At 41.5% G+C, this 15,776-nt stretch overlaps 1 protein-coding gene across 1 annotated transcript in view; it reads left to right on the forward strand.

Moving 5' to 3' along the window:
* PRKAG2 (protein kinase AMP-activated non-catalytic subunit gamma 2) overlaps positions 1-15,776 on the forward strand; it is a 233,615-nt gene that overhangs the window by 26,467 nt on the left and 191,372 nt on the right. The window lies entirely within an intron of this gene.

The following is a 15,776-nucleotide window of genomic DNA, read 5'->3' on the forward strand; positions in this document are numbered from 1 at the left end:
GCCCACAGCATCATCTTCGTCTCCTCTCATGCATCAGTTGGTAATGTTAATGAGAAACGTCATATTTTAGGATGCTCTGTCCCTGTTCACTCTTCAGGTTAATGAGAAAAGACTAAAGATGTCAAGTTTTGGATATCATGGTTCAAAAATGAAGTCATCCAGTATTAAAAGTGTATATACCTCTTGAACTAGGAGGTGAGGGAGTTGGAAGGAGACCTGTAGAATTTGTACAACCTTTTTTTGTATAATTTGTTTACTTTGTCATGTGCAAGCTAATATATAATATTGGATTAAGGAGCAGTTGCAGATTTTAACTACAAAATGTTAAGTTCTGCAAAGTCAGTGACCTATTGTTTCTTTTTTCTTTTACATTTTTCCTTTTTCTTTGTCTTCATTACAGTTTAAAAATGGGGAGCTGAGCAGAAATGTAGCTCTCAGTTTCAGTTCCTCCTTTTTGCACAGAGCCCTTGTTGGATTGCCCTGATCTCCCTTCCCTACAGATTATTCATTCACTGTTCTTTATAAAAAGGGTTAAGATCTGATGATGTTGAAACCAGCCTCCTGTTTACAATCATTGCAGAACTGTAGTATGGAAATTTCCATCTGCAGCAAGATTAAAAAAAAAAAATCCCTGCTGATTTTGTGAACATTTAAATCCAAATAAAGAAATAGTGGCCTAAATCAAGCATACTAATTCTGATTAGCACATACAGTGTGTTCAGCCAAAGAGGTCTAAGCTAATAGCCCCCCATCCTCTGAAGAAATTAGCTTGCTCTGCTGCTACAGCTGGCAAAAGTTTTTCAGTATCAGCACAGGAACCGCAGTTTCACTTGCAGAGGTACCTAAACGGCTCAACTCTGATAATCTTTATACTGAGGTCTTCTGAAGTGCGGTGCTTCCTTCTTTAGGGAGATATGATCAAGGTAAAAAATTACTGGCTATTGCTAGCAGTAGGTTAATTTTTCCTGTTGTGCTGACATGAATTATTCTTGTTATTTTGCTCTTTCATCTTTGAGCAATGATAAGTACAAGGATGTTGATACTTTTGGAGAGTAGAGTTCGTAGTGCAAGATGTCTGTGATAGATCTAAGTCTACGATTTGATTATTTTGAGAAGGGGGAAAGAAAATCTGTGGATCCTACAGGCCTTTTGAAGAAACTAGGCAGTTGCTTAACCTGTCTAAAAGTAAAAACTGGTGCTGTCTCTATTTCATATGCTGTGTTTTACACATTTCCAGAATTCTAAGGGGTGTAATTTCACACAGAAATTGTGTTGGATTTTCCATGTTCTGAGCATGCACTAATAAAGCACCTATCTCCCTGCAACCACAGCTAATTCTCCTGCTCCTTCCACAGTCCAGCAGTGTAACAATCACGTAGTGTTTGCACTGCACACAGAAATGTACACTGCTTATATTCAAAACACTGAAAACTTTAAAACTTGAAGACTCTGGTATTTTCTATTAACCCCGGAATTTAAATCATTGTTGCTGTGTTAAGTTCCTGACAGTAGCAGATTACAAAAAGCAAACTTTATGACAAAATTCACAGTTGAGGTTTTGGGAAGAGGATCTTCCCGAGTTAATGCTTTTCAGTTGTGTACATGTTAAGGTTTGTCACTGGGCCAGTCTGAGAAGAAGCATTTGATATGTTTGGGAAACTATTGCTGGTCTATGTGCTGCTGAGAGGCAGGAATCAACTGATCCCTTTCTTGTGGGCTGTGTGCGAAGTGCTCGCTTGAGCACTCTTGGACACTGGCTACTGAGCTTGGCAATCTCAGCATCTTCAGGCTGCTCTAAGTGACTGTGTTTTTTCATGAGAGCAAAATTGAGGGTGTTCCACTTCCTCCTATTTGGCTTTTAGGACAAGTTACAGTTAATCTTCTCTTGCCTTTGTAAACCCCAACCCAAAGTTCTGCATAAGCAATAATAATCAAGGTTAATAATTCAACACTATAGTGGTTTGTATTTTCAGAGATCTTTACAAGCATTACACAGTTAACTATCAGAACACTTTTCTTGTAAATGAGCATTATACTAATCTTTTAGCTGGGGAAACCTCTTGCTGAAGTGCAGAGCTGTGTTGGAAGCATGAGTGAAACGACTGGTGGCATTGGGATGAACTCCAGCAATGCCTTTTGCCAAAATAAATTGGGGTGCCTTGTGTTTACCTGGCAGGGAGGAGTATATGATAATGCATAACCTCTATACTTGCTGGGAAGAGGGAGCATCCCCAGACAGCATCCAATGAGGCTGTACCACACATGTTTTTAACTGTGCACTGACAGCTGTGGATGATCTCCTTTTGGAATAGCATGGAAGGTGGTTCCTGGGTCTCTCTCCATTGCTGTGTTGATCACGTGTAGAGGTTTTGGCCTCGTGCTTGCTAGATTGCTGGTGCAGAGCACGCTGGAATAGACAAGCAGGATTTGCCTGGGGGAATGAGGAAACACTGTAGGAATCAGGATCAGAATTTGTTTTTAATCTGACTGCCTTTGGGCTGCTGGTCTCCACGTGTATCATTATCTGTGGCACAAAGAATGATTAATGGCGCTTCCGTGATTGCTCTTAGACTGCTTTTTTCAGTCATAGAGTTGTTCCCCTGCTAGCGTCCTTGTGGGAAAGGTAAGTGGACATTAAAAAGGGGAACATGGATGTCAGAAGTGCGGATGAACTGCTCATGTGAACAGTATTCCCACCTCCATGCTCACCTGAGTCTCACAGGCGCTGTCCTGGTCTCAGGGTGCTTTTCTAAAGGATGCTCTGCAGGCTACTGTGTGTCAAGAGAGCACCCTTGTGCCATTATTGAAAATGGAGCATGGTCTCTCCAGCTTCACTCCAGTGGCAGTGAAATGGGAGGAAGACATCTGAGCTCCTTGCTATTCCTGAAGCCATGGCTTGAACGAACAGAAAAATCTGTTTCACAGCTTCTTTTCCAGACAGTTCCATTGTTTTTGCTTGCATACACAGTCTTCCTAATTTGTATAGAAAGAAAAATCTACAGTGGAAGAGAGAATATCTTAAAAATGAGGCAAAACCCACACATAGCTCTGGGGGAGATCACAAAAAGTTTTCCAGGCTTTATTGTTGCTGAGAGATGCACTCATAAGATACATCTGGGTCTGCATGCATGGGTTTGCATGGTAAAACATGGGCACTTCAGATTAGAGGTGAAATCAAGCCAGTGGGATTTTTGCCAATGATTTTAATCAGAGCCAGAATTTCACCCTAGGTCTATAATCTTGTGTAATCTCCCTTTGAAGTCACATGGGTTTTTAACCAATGTTTTATATAACACCAAAACAATTCACTATCCACCCAATATTGTCTGTTTTCCTGCGTAACCAAAACTGAATGTCCCAAATGTGTTTTTCAAAAACTGAGATGATACTGAATTAAAAATATAATTTTTTGGTTTTTTGCTTTTTTTGAAATATGGGGTGTTTGTAGAGTCACTTTGATGGTGTAGGTATATTTTTCTTTTAAACCCCTGTTTAGTCATAGCTAACCATGCTTTAAGCTTGAGGTTGGGATGAAGATTTATGTAGATCCCTTCCAACCTGAACTATCCTCTGATCTTATGGACCTGTTTTGGATCTTAGAGAAATACCTTTTAGACTCATTTGCTGCTTAAGAAACCGATAGGCTGCTGAAAATACAGTTTGTCTCCTTAAAATTAATATAATTATCAACCATAGTTCCAAGTAAGAATTTCTGAGTTTAGGTTCATATCTCTGCATAATTGGGGCCCTGCAGCCAGGGACTGGCTCTACTGGAACCTGAGGAAATTCCATCTCCAGCTTACATGGACCCAGAATTTCACTCTATCGTCAATGCAATTTCTGGGCTTTTTAAGACTGCAGATGTGTTTTGAGCCTGCTGGGCTAAAAGAGAGAAGGTGAGATGGAAACACCTTCAGTACAATAGTAAAATGCTTCCATGTCAGAGTGAATTAGAGGTGTATCACACAAAAACTTTATTTTTGATAAAACAACTCCTGTGTTGTTTTGAAAGGGGTCATTTCTTTCAGATCATCAACGATTATGAATCTTTGGAGGTTTTCAAGACAAGACTGACTACAGCCCTGTGCAACCTTGTTGGAGTTCACTGTTGACCCTGCTTTCAGCAGGAGGCGGGACTAGAAACTTGGAAGTCCCTTCCACTTTGAATTGTTTTATGATCTTGAATCATGCACAAATCTCCTTGAATAAGCATTAGTAGATCCTTGTCAAACACGGACTATAAGTTATCAGGTGGTGGTACATCAGATAGTCTTTCTAGTGCAGATTGTTTTTAATTTCTGTTCTCATGGAGGACTGAAAGCTGGATTTTTGCTTTACATTTAAATTCCTCATCAGATATTCTACCTGTAAGTAATATATTTGAGGCTTCAGTGCCAGTTACATTCAAAATTAGAGATCACCAGTGGAAGGGATACAACAGGTCAAACACAAGTGCTTGGGATTAATGGAGAAATTACTTATAACATTCCTTGGCCTCTGCAGAAATCAAACTATGTGGGAAGAACAGCCTTTGAGGGATTTATGAATCTCTCTTTGTTGTTGCTTGCTTTAAGGTAAAATCCTGGTTCCTCTTGGTGCTAGGCCCTATGTAGACATACAGTGAAAGAAAAATTTTGCTCTGGTGAGTTTATATTATTTATGGTCAAAGCTGAAGAAGGGCTTCAACAGAAACAAACACAGGAGAAATTACTTACTAAAAGTCAGAAAGTACGTCAGCAACAGAGATGACTCTTAATTCAGTGTCCTGTTGACTTGATGATGCAATCTTCCACGATTTAGGAATTGTAATCTATATCTGGGAAGATTTTATACTCCCCAACAACAGCATCTTGATTCAGGAGTAAAATTGCTGTTGACCTGGACAGGTTTATATACACATATTTTAATTTACAAAGAGTTAAGGAAAACTTTCTGGCTATATTAATTCATCTGTATTGTCAGTTTAACATGTTACCTTTTTCAACCTTATAGGTATACCTTGGTATTTAATCAGCTGGCAGTTCCTGTTTCTTTGTGGCTTCTTCATTTGCGTGATTTTTATCTTAATCATTTTTTAACCTTTACTTTCCTTTCAATTCTCCCCATCTTAACGAAAAAATCTCTGCCTTTACAGATTAGTCAGCTTTGAATGAACTTGCAAGTATCTGACTCAAGCTAAATTTGCTGTAGAGCACATCTTTTTAAAGCTATGGGTTTTCTTTGGTGAGGGTTAACTTTATACTACTTTGAATTGAATGTTCCAGCCTGGGAATTGTTTCAAGTGGCAGATTAAGAGGTTTATGAAGAGGTTTGTCTAAAGTACTTAAGAATGCAGGATTTGCAATAGCAGGTGAAATAATTTGTCAGTTAAGTCTGGTAACCTGCCTCCAGCAGTTGTCAGTCTCTAATGCCGTGGTGAAAATTTGTTCTCTTTTCTCAGCCTCCCTTGTACAATTGGGCTGGTTACTTGTATAATGCATTATAGGATAACTGTGGGAAAACATAAGTTGTGTTTTAAAAGAATAATGAAGCTCTTACACCGCAAATTTGACCTATATTTTAAAATTTTGAATTTGGTACAGAAAGTTTCAGACTGTAAATCTGGTTTTTGTTCTCAGAAAAAATGGGACAGAAAGATTTATCCGGGGCCTGTTCTCTAATTTCTCTGAAGTAACATGTGTTTTTCTATAGAGGTCAGAGCAAAAGAATGAATTAGGCTTGGTGATGTCCCCAAGGACTACTTTAAGACAATAATTGGTAAACAAGTGATGACCAGAATTAGAAATTAGTGGATTGAAATTGTTTGGTGGAAATAAGGCCCCATTTCTAAATGAGAACATGACCATGCTGCTCACTACTACTTTCTGGCATCTGTCATTGGTAACCAGAGAGTTAAAATCTGCATCTGATATTTGGGGAGTTGGGGGCCAAAGGAAGCATGTCCTGCTTTCATGACTGCCAGCCCGCTGTCCTCCACATGTCACCACACTGGGCCTTCCTTGTCATCATCCCGAGGAATGTCTTCATCAGTCTGAGACGGAAAGATGGACATATGTAACATAATCTCTTTGTGTAGCTCCTGAACTCCACCTAAACAGGAAGGTTTGGGTTTTTTTTCCCCATCCCTCTTTTATTTTGCGTTTCCAGAGAGAACGCAGGCTGTAATAAGTCATGTGGCTTTTCTTTTGCATCATGACTGTCAGCACCTGAAGGAAAATCTTAAATTGCCAAGCACTGCTGTAAATTGGACAGGTTGCTGCATGGCTGGTTGGGCATTGTACTGTGCCTGTGTTTCTACAGCTAAAAGCAAAAGGAATAAAGAACTGTGTTGAAATGAAAGCTTTACATTTTTGGGTGCTTTAAATTCTCTTTCCTCACTTCTGCACTCGTAATAAAACACTTTTAAAGGTAGTGTTTACTGCTTTGATACTAATCAGGCCAATGTTTCTGTACCTTGACACTCCAAAACTTGCTTAATTATTAAATGTCAGGGTCATATTCCACCCTACCACTCTCAGCACCTATTTATTATATAAATATTATCACAGCAAGCCCACTATGGTGGAACAGGGCTGTCATCAGAGTTTCCACTTTCATCAGTGTTACCCAGACAGCGTATGAAAAAAAATCCATAAGCAGCAAAGGAAACAAGGACATTGGTGTGACTTGGTGTTACAGTACAGTGACAACCGGTTCACCTCTCCCAACTCCAGTCTTCATCTTCTCATGGGTTATGGAGTTGGTTGCAGAAGGGTTTGTTGGCTGAGGAACGTTAATGAGTCAGGACACTTTTTGCTCTTGAATCTGTGATTGACTTTATGGGCAGTCTTTGTACTGTGTTCTCACTATAAGTGAAATGGAAAGTGCTTGTGTATTTTGCAAGAATGCCGAGATGTAGCGAAAGTGTTTGGTGAACACCTTGGGTGGGATTTTAGCCTGGTTGGAGCATTTTGCAATGTAAACATAGAATAAAAAAAGACCTGATCAGAAAATCTACTTGACCTGTTTGTGAGTTAAACTTAGTACTTTTTCTGGAGCTCTCTTTCCCAAAAATGATCCCTGGGTTTTGCTGAAAGGAAGGTGCAGTTTCTGCCAAAATAATGCCATGTTTCTGGCACCAAAGAATAGGGGATTGTGCAGACAAGAGGACTTGAGAGACAAAAAGGTTGGCACTTCCAGGACCTTGCCCATTCACCGTGGAAGCAGAGGACTGGCTAAAACCCACTGTCCACCAATCTCAGTTAAAGTTCTGAGTGCACAGGGAAAATGGCATTGATGTGGTTGAAGGAACAAACAAGAATGGATATTAGTATCTACATGTTTGTTCATGTGCTTCAGGGGTTATTTTCTATGTTAATTATGTAATTTGTTGAAAACTATAGACTTTGCATAGAATCCTGTTTGTGGAAAGTTGTTCTCTAGCATGAATAATTTGAATACATAAGCACTGAATGAAAGGGAAAAAATGATTACAAATTTTGTGATTGTAAGAGTATGTTGGAGACTATAGCATGTGACAGAGCTATTATCATAGAATCATAGAATAGTTTGGGTCGGAAGGGACTTTTAAAGGTCATCTAGTCCAATCCCCCTTGCCATGGGCAGGGACATGTTCAACTAGATCAGGTTGTTCAGAGCCCCATCCAACCTGACCTTGAATGTTTCCAGGGATGGGGCATCCATCACCTCTCTGGGCAACCTGTGCCAGTGTTTCACCCTCGTTGTAAACAATTTCTTCCTTATATCTAGTCTAAATCTACCCTCTTTTAGTTTAAAACCATTCCCCCTTGTCCTGTTGCAACAGGCCCTGCTAAAAAGTTTGTCCCCATATTTCTTATAAGCCCCCTTTAAGTACTGAAAAGCTGCAATAAGGTCTCCCCGAAGCCTTCTCTTCTCCAGGCTGAACAACCCCAACTCTCTCAGCCTTTCTTCATAGAAGAGGCGTTCCACCTCCCTGATCATTTTTGTGGCCCTCCTTTGGACCAACTCCAACAGGTCCATGTCTTTCTTGTGCTGAGGGCTCCAGAGCTGGACGCATTACTCCAGGTGGTGTCTCACCAGAGCGGAGTAGAGGGGCAGAATCACCTCCCTCGAACTGCTGGCCACGCTTCTTTTGGTGCAGCCCAGGATACAGTTGGCCTTCTGGGCTGCGAATGCACATTGCTGGCTCATGTCCAGCTTTTCATCCACCAGTACCCCCAGGTCCTTCTCGGCAGGGCTGCTCTCAATCCCTTCCTCCCCCAGCCTGGATTGATACTGGGGGTTGCCCCGACCTTGCACTTGGCCTTGTTGAACCTCATGAGGTTCACATGAGCCCAGCTTGGCCAGGTCCCTCTGGATGGCGTACCATCCCTCAGGCATGTCGACCACACCACTCATCTTGGTGTCATCTGCAAACTTGCTGAGGGTGCATTCCATCCCATGGTCTATGTCATTGATGAAGATATTAAACAGTACCAGTCCCAGTATGGACCCCTGAGGGACACCACTCGTCACTGACCTCCATCTGGACATTGAACCGTTGACCACTATCCTCTGGGTGCATCCATCCAATGAATTCCTCACTCACCGGACAATCCACCCATCAAATCCATACCTCTCCAGTTTAGAGGGAAGGATGTTGTAGGGGACCGTGTCAGATGCCTTACAGAGGTCCAGATAGATCTGTAGCCCTTCCCATGTCCACTGATGTAGTTACTCCATCATAGAAGGCCACTAGGTTGTCAGGCAGGACTTGCCCTTGGTGAAGCCATGATGGCTGTCTCAAATCACCTCCCTGTCTTCCATGTGCCTTAGCATAGCTTCCAGGAGGATCTGTTCCATGATCTTCCCAGGCACAGAGGGGAGACTGACTGGCCTGTAGTTCCCTGGGTCTTCCTTTTTTCCCTTTTTAAAAATGGGGGTTATGTTTCCCCTTTGCCAGTCAGCGGGAACTTCACTGGACTGCCACGACTTCTCAAATACGATGGATAGTGGCTTTAGCAACTTCATCCGCCAGTTCCTTCAGGACCCATGATGGATCTCATCAGGTCCCATGGACTTGTGCACCTTCAGGTTCCTTAGATGGTCTCGAACCTGATCTTCTCCTACAGTGGACAGTTCTTCATTCTCCCAGGCCCTGCCTTTGCCTTCTGCAGCTTGGGTGATGAGGCTCGAGCACTTGCCGGTGAATACTGAGGCAAAAAAGTCATTAAGTACTTCTGCCTTCTCTGTATCCTGGGTAACCAGGTCTTCCATTTCATTCCGGAGAGGGCCCACATTTTCCCTAGTCTTCCTTTTATCCCTGACGTACCTATAGAAGCTTTTCTTGTTGCCTTTGACGTCCCTGGCCAGATTTAATTCTACCAGGACTTTAGCTTTCCTAACCTGATCCCTGGCAGCTCGGACAATTTCTCTGTGTTCTTTCCAGGCTACCTGTCCTTGCTTCCACCTTCTGTAGGCTTCCTTTTTGTGTTTGAGTGTGTCCAGGAGCTCCTTGTTCATCCATGCAGGCCTCCTGGCATTTTTGCCTGATTTCCTCTTTGTTGGGATGCATCACTCCTGAGCTTGGAGGAGGTGATCTTTGAATATTAACCAGCTTTCTTGGGCCCCTCTTCCCTCCAGGGCTTTGCCTACCAAGCAGATCCCTGAAGAGGCCAAAGTCTGCTCTCCTGAAGTCCAGGGTAGTGAGGCTGCTGTTCTATTAGAGCCACTTAAGATCAGGACTATTCAAATATATATTTTGCTTTCCATTTGTGATGTGTGGTGAAGGGAGCCAGGTCTAACATTATGAAAACTATATTTAATTCCTGCTGTGCATCATCAGACTGCTCATAATTATATTGTCTGTTGTGGGAGAAAACAATTGAAACTGGAATGGATTCAGCCTTTATGAAATCAAAGCCAAGATCTTAAACCCCATCTCTGTGACACACCTTCTGGAAGCATTGGCTTCCCATTCTGGACCTTAGGAGATCACTCAGTCCAGCCTCTTGCACTAAAGCAGGATAGGTGTAGCTAGACTGGATTGAGGTCATGGACGGCTGATAGGTCACACGGAGCCAGCAGGACTGAAGAAAAGAGGGAACGCCTGCTTAAGCAGCACATGGTGCTCCCACAACCAAGTCTCTCATCCTGGTCCTGCACACAGACAGATGTACAGGTCGAAGAGCTGCCTCTGCTGAATCCAGATGGGAGGAGGAGATGATGCTATGGCCTCCATCATCCAAGACGTCCATTTCCAAGAAAGTGGAGTGTGTGGGACGTTACAAAACTTGGATCCAGACTCCAAAGCTAACAAAATCAGGCCACCTCTAGCTAAGCTGTTTTTGATCGAAGTTCTTACTAATAGGGTATGCCACCTTCCAAAGCAGCAGGTTCTGCAGCATCCCTTGATAGTCTCTTAGACTTTGTCGTCATCTTGACAGGAAATTATCCCTAGTGTCCAACCTAAATCTTACTTCCTGCAAATTAAGTTGATTTATTTTTGTTCTTGGCTTAGTGACCATAGAGACTATTTGACCATTGACATGTTATTTCTTGTCTTCTCTTTCCTAGTCTTGAAACCCCAGTTCTATCAACATATATAGACCATATTTGATAATCCTCCTCTCGTTCTCTGGACTGTTCCATTTTGAGGCACTGTGTTTTGAAGAAACTCTGGACAAACAAGATATACAAGGGGACTCACAAAAGTCTTATGAAGTGGAAAAATTGCATATAATGCTGTCTGACAGCTCTCCTAGTGTACCCATTGTGACATTTGTCCTTTTTCGCAGCAGTTTCGTGTCACTGACTCATCCTCAAGTAGTTATCCCTTTTAGCAGCCGGGCTAATAGCCAGCTGTTCCCCGCTTCATATTTAGGCATTTCCTTCCTCCTTTCTCTAGCACTTTGTAGTTTATAGTGTTTCATTTCATGGATGAGGACCATTTCTCGGTTTGCAGGATCATACTGGTTACTCTTGCTGTCCCTAGGAAAGCTCAGAAACCTCATGCAGTCTAAATTAAATTATTTCATAATTATTATGAAGTATCTTCTCTAATCTGTTATCCAGGTAATAAATAAAAGCGCTGCCTACAACCAGGCCAACAGTAATGCTATGCAGGAGTCTTCCAACCTTAGTGGCAAGCCATCGCTAGTTACTAGTTCCCCTTTTGAGGGCTTTTTGAGAGGGGGCATTCTCACGGTGATTTTTATCTGTACCTTATTTCTCTGATTTGGTTATGAGAATGTCCTGTGTGGCAATGACAGAATTCAAGGCATATTGTATCTGCTGTTTCTTCTTGACTCAGAGGCTGTTTACTGCTTCAGATTAGGTTAGATTAATTTGTGATTTATTCTTAACCTACCCATGTAAGATATTTATCTCATTCTCATCTGGGTAGCTGCAGTAATTCATTGATCCCCCAAAAGAATCCTGAATTATAGAATAGGGTTGTGCCTCCTGCTCTGTAATTCCCTCATTTGGATGATGAAAAGTACCAGTCAGAGAGAAAGAAAACTCCAATGCAGTCATATTTATTTTATATATACATTTTTAATACATATTTTTGGATGCTTTTGTTTACTGCCTGTGTACAAATTGAGAAAAAAGAGTTAAAGATTTCCCCTGCAGTCCTTGGTGGTCACATAGGTGACAGTATGGCTATTATTTGAGTGGGTAGAAAGTGCTTCTCGTGCTGGTGGAGAGCAGAGCGTTATTTCCTTTGGTGACAGGAATGTTTGAGAAGCTTCTATACACAATTTTTTTTCTCTGTGTGTGCTTAAAAATGACAGAGCTTTGTATTATTGCCAATCTAAGACTGTTCCATCATGTAACACGTCATACATCTCTAGAAATATTCACTAATTTATGTACCTTCTGACATCTTACAGCATCTGTGTGTAAACCATGTTTTCTTGACCACCTTTTTTTTTTAATTCTTGTGTAATACATATATGCCATTTATAGGCTTTCACTGGGTCCAGGCAAACAGAGTAAGGGTCTCAAAAAGACAGCTTTGTCTATTGATTTGTGACCTGGAGGGTCTGGGATGTGGAAACAAACCTGGAGAGGGGCTCTGGCGGGTGGTGGGGAGGAGAGCAGCCAGCCTTGTGCTAAGCAGGTAGGCAAAGTGAGGTTTGTGGAGCCAAAATGCCACTGTGTACCCCTTCCCTGGGTTGATTCTAGCTATTTTTGGTAAAAAATCCAAACACAACGCTTGGCTACTAGTTTGAACACTAGTTTAACTGTATATATTTGTGTGTGTGAGATATGAACTGCTGAGCTATCCTGCCTCTAAAACTGGAGTCCTGCTGCTCAAGAAGAAAGTTGCCATTTCCCAAAATCTCCTGGTGCGTTTTTGCCATGTTGAACAAAGAAATAAGGAGCATGTGTACATCTTCATCCCTCGGAGCAGTTCTCTGAATTACTGAGCTTTGCTTATAGTTTTGTTTGAAGTCCTTAATTCTGTAACAGTCCCTAATCCTCACATTTACAATTTTCCAGGTGTGACCATTTTTACTCATAGAGGCAGCCCTGTTAGCAATGCCGAACACAGAATATTTGCATTTCTCTAAGACAAATTGCTGCAGAAAGAAGAATGCAAGTACAAATAAACTTCTTTGGGAAAGCAGCATCAGTGTAGGCAGTAAAGAAGTTGTTGAAGTGGAACAATGAAGTAAACCCGAAGTTGATTGGATTTAAGCCTCTAATCACTTTTCTTTGCATGAGTCTCATATCTGTTGTTAACTTTAATGAGACTTACGTGCCAAGCCTGCAAGAAGAATCGGTCCTTAATTCATCTCGCTGCCTAACTGTTTCATTAGGAAGTATTCCCATGTCCTTCTGTTGAAATTTCGGTTGACAGTGTTGACACAGGAGCAGACCTTGCAATGAGGAATTCGCCTCAGATCTGGTAGCTGCGGTGAGAAACGGTGCCCGGGTAGATCCAGGAGACATGTGTCGACTAGTGCACTAGTGACTAAAGATCAAAAGCTTGTTAGCTCCTGCTCGCTCCCGCAGTGACTCTGGGTAAATTACTTTCTCTGTTTTTCTTTCCTTAATTTCTAAAAAGGAGGATAATTTGTCCTTATCTCCTTGATAGAGCTATTGTGAAGATGAATTAGAACATGTCTGTAGAACTCTCCAGGCGTGAGAAGTTTTATTTGCACGTTATTGTGAACTCCACTCCTTATTAACCCAATCAGCATTTCTCTGAACTTTGATGTTAAACTTTGGCCTACAGATATCTTATGTGATTCCATAAAAATGAATTCCAGGTGAGCAGCTTCACCAAATATTTGCAGTGGCTTAATGAGTATATTTATAGTAACGATCTTATAAACCCAGAATAATTGAAGAACAACGCACAAATCAGTCGCAGCCTGGAAAATCCTGATTTGTGACCACTTTCTGCCTTCATCTTCATAATATTTTTAATTTGTTGCACTTCTTTTTCATGCTAATTTGCCCTGTGTGTTGCAAAAGCTACTTCAGCCTGTTGGCAGCTCAGGAATGGGAGCAGACCTGTCGCTCCTTGGCAGCAGGTGAATGCCTTGTCCCTTGAAGAGCTGTCCAGATTCACGTTTCCCAGGCAGCCGGCAGTTCAGCCAGGCCTTTTTACTGCAGAGCTTTCTGGGGGAAATTCCTAACTTATTTTCAAACTTCTGAATAGCATTTTGGCTTCAGAGTTTCTTTCTGCTCCCAGCACCCTGGGGGTTTGCCTGCTGGGCTGCCTTGCCTATAGAATTTAGACCTTTTGGGCTTGAAGGTGGCATTATTTAGGAACTGCTCAAAAACCTTACAACCATATGGGACAGGCAACAAAGAGAACCAAATTACCATTTTAAGGTGTTGAGGTACTTGAGGAAGGTAGGATGTTTTTCCTGGAATCGTTCTTAGTTGCTATAATTGATATAAATATTTCTTTAGTTTTATGTAATATGCTGCTATTTGTGGTCAAAAATATTCATGGATATCAGTAGGGAAACATGGCCTGTGGAGATTGCTGTTGTTGGCAATATAATGCAGGTTCTTGACTGCTATTAGTATTAATATATGATATTTGTTAACAAAGAGTACTTGAGAGTCATCAGTCATTGGGAGGTCTGCTGTGGGTTGTTTTGGGCTGGTTTGGCTCTTCCGCCAGCAAAGCTTAAAAGCCTTATCATTTGGGATAACATTAAATTGTGTTCTCTAAACTAACCCTGCGCTCTTTCAACTGAAACTACAATTATTGTGAGTTGAGTTGGTGATAGCTCTTTGGCAAAAAAATTTGTTTTATTTTTCACTTATTACAATGCTCTGAGATCTCCTAAGTGAAACATATTGTATTATATATGGACTGTCCATGATGTTTTCTTTTTCCTGTACTCTTGGTACATTCCTACTTAGAAAAATAAAGTAAATTATAAATTTTTCACTTTTTGTAGATCTTACAGGAAATGTCTTCAGTCAATTGTTAGTACAAATCTCAGTTGCTCAACTTCTGGCCAGTAATGATGCCTATAAAGTATTACGTGGGTGCCTGAAGTGTTTCTCTCCGCTTGGATTGTTTTTGTGGATATGGATGATAAGATTGGGGTTTTGTCTTGTTTTTCTCATACACAACTTTACTGGGGTGTTTGGCTTAAACAACCATCAAGAGGCAGGGAAATTCTGAAAGCGTTTCTGTAATAGCTATTGGCACATACATATTGGAGCAAATGATAAATGTGGTCATTTCTGAATGGTTTTGCTCTTTTGGTTTACATCAAAGTAAATGGTGGATGGGGATATGTCTTTGTGAGGACCAATTCAACTGGTTGAGTTAGTTTTTCATCAGGGTATAGAAGGAACACCTAGAATCACTAAGAGATGTCCTAGAACTGCCCTAGCACTCCCTGGAGTCCCCGAGAAGACTGCGAAGGCAGGAGCACTTGGATGCCACCGGGAAGGCCTGACACATGGTTTGCATGGGAGCCACGTAGGGTTTTGTTGTGCTGTTGGCAGGCTCTAACAGGAGGTGAGTCTAGCTTAAGTATGACTCCCTGAGCTTTTTTTGGTCGAGTCAGATGTGCAGACTTCCAGTGTCCTTTCAGCTTTTCTGTAGGTTGGTCTAAGAGATGGACTGGGGACACGTGCTTGTTTGGGAATGCCTCTGTGTGGACTCCCACTGGTATGTTGGGCCAAGTTGCAATTATCTTCAGAGCTTTTCTTTTGACAGACCTGTGTCTGGGGAGCAGCACACTTCAGTTGATTGTGTTCTCCTTTCACAGTCCTCTAGAAGTAGATGTGTAAGTTTGAGGTTTTAGCAGAGGTGGTGACGAGAAAGACCGAGATTAAGCAGGATAATCCTAACTTTCAGCCCCTGAAGGACAAAACACAAAATTTACTTTATAGGCTTGACCTACACTGGAATAACACTGAGACTGAGAAAAGATGTAATCATGTTGGAATATGTGCATTTTAGGATGTGTTTGGGATAAATTGTTTCCTACGTGTGAAACTAGAGTGTGAGCCTAAGAGACAGGGAACTGATATGTAATGAGGATGAAAGTTAACGGCTTTGTATTTTATATGTGTGTTGGTTGGCAGAACAAAATGATGAAAGAACAGAAATAAGAGGGAGCAAAAGAAATGATAATGAGAAACGCAGGCAAATGTGTTATTGCCAAAATTAGCCAGCTGAATTGATAGCAGTGTATCAATAGATTAGCTAAATAAAATGGAGTACTCCCTAAAGTTACACGATTTAGTAAACCGCTGTGCATCATAACCAAATGAAGCCAGTTTACGTACCCACTATTGGTTAAGGCAAGGGTGGCATCACTGAT

The sequence above is a fragment of the Calonectris borealis genome, chromosome 2, assembly GCF_964195595.1.
Source record: "Calonectris borealis chromosome 2, bCalBor7.hap1.2, whole genome shotgun sequence".
In the NCBI taxonomy this organism is placed as follows: domain Eukaryota; kingdom Metazoa; phylum Chordata; class Aves; order Procellariiformes; family Procellariidae; genus Calonectris; species Calonectris borealis.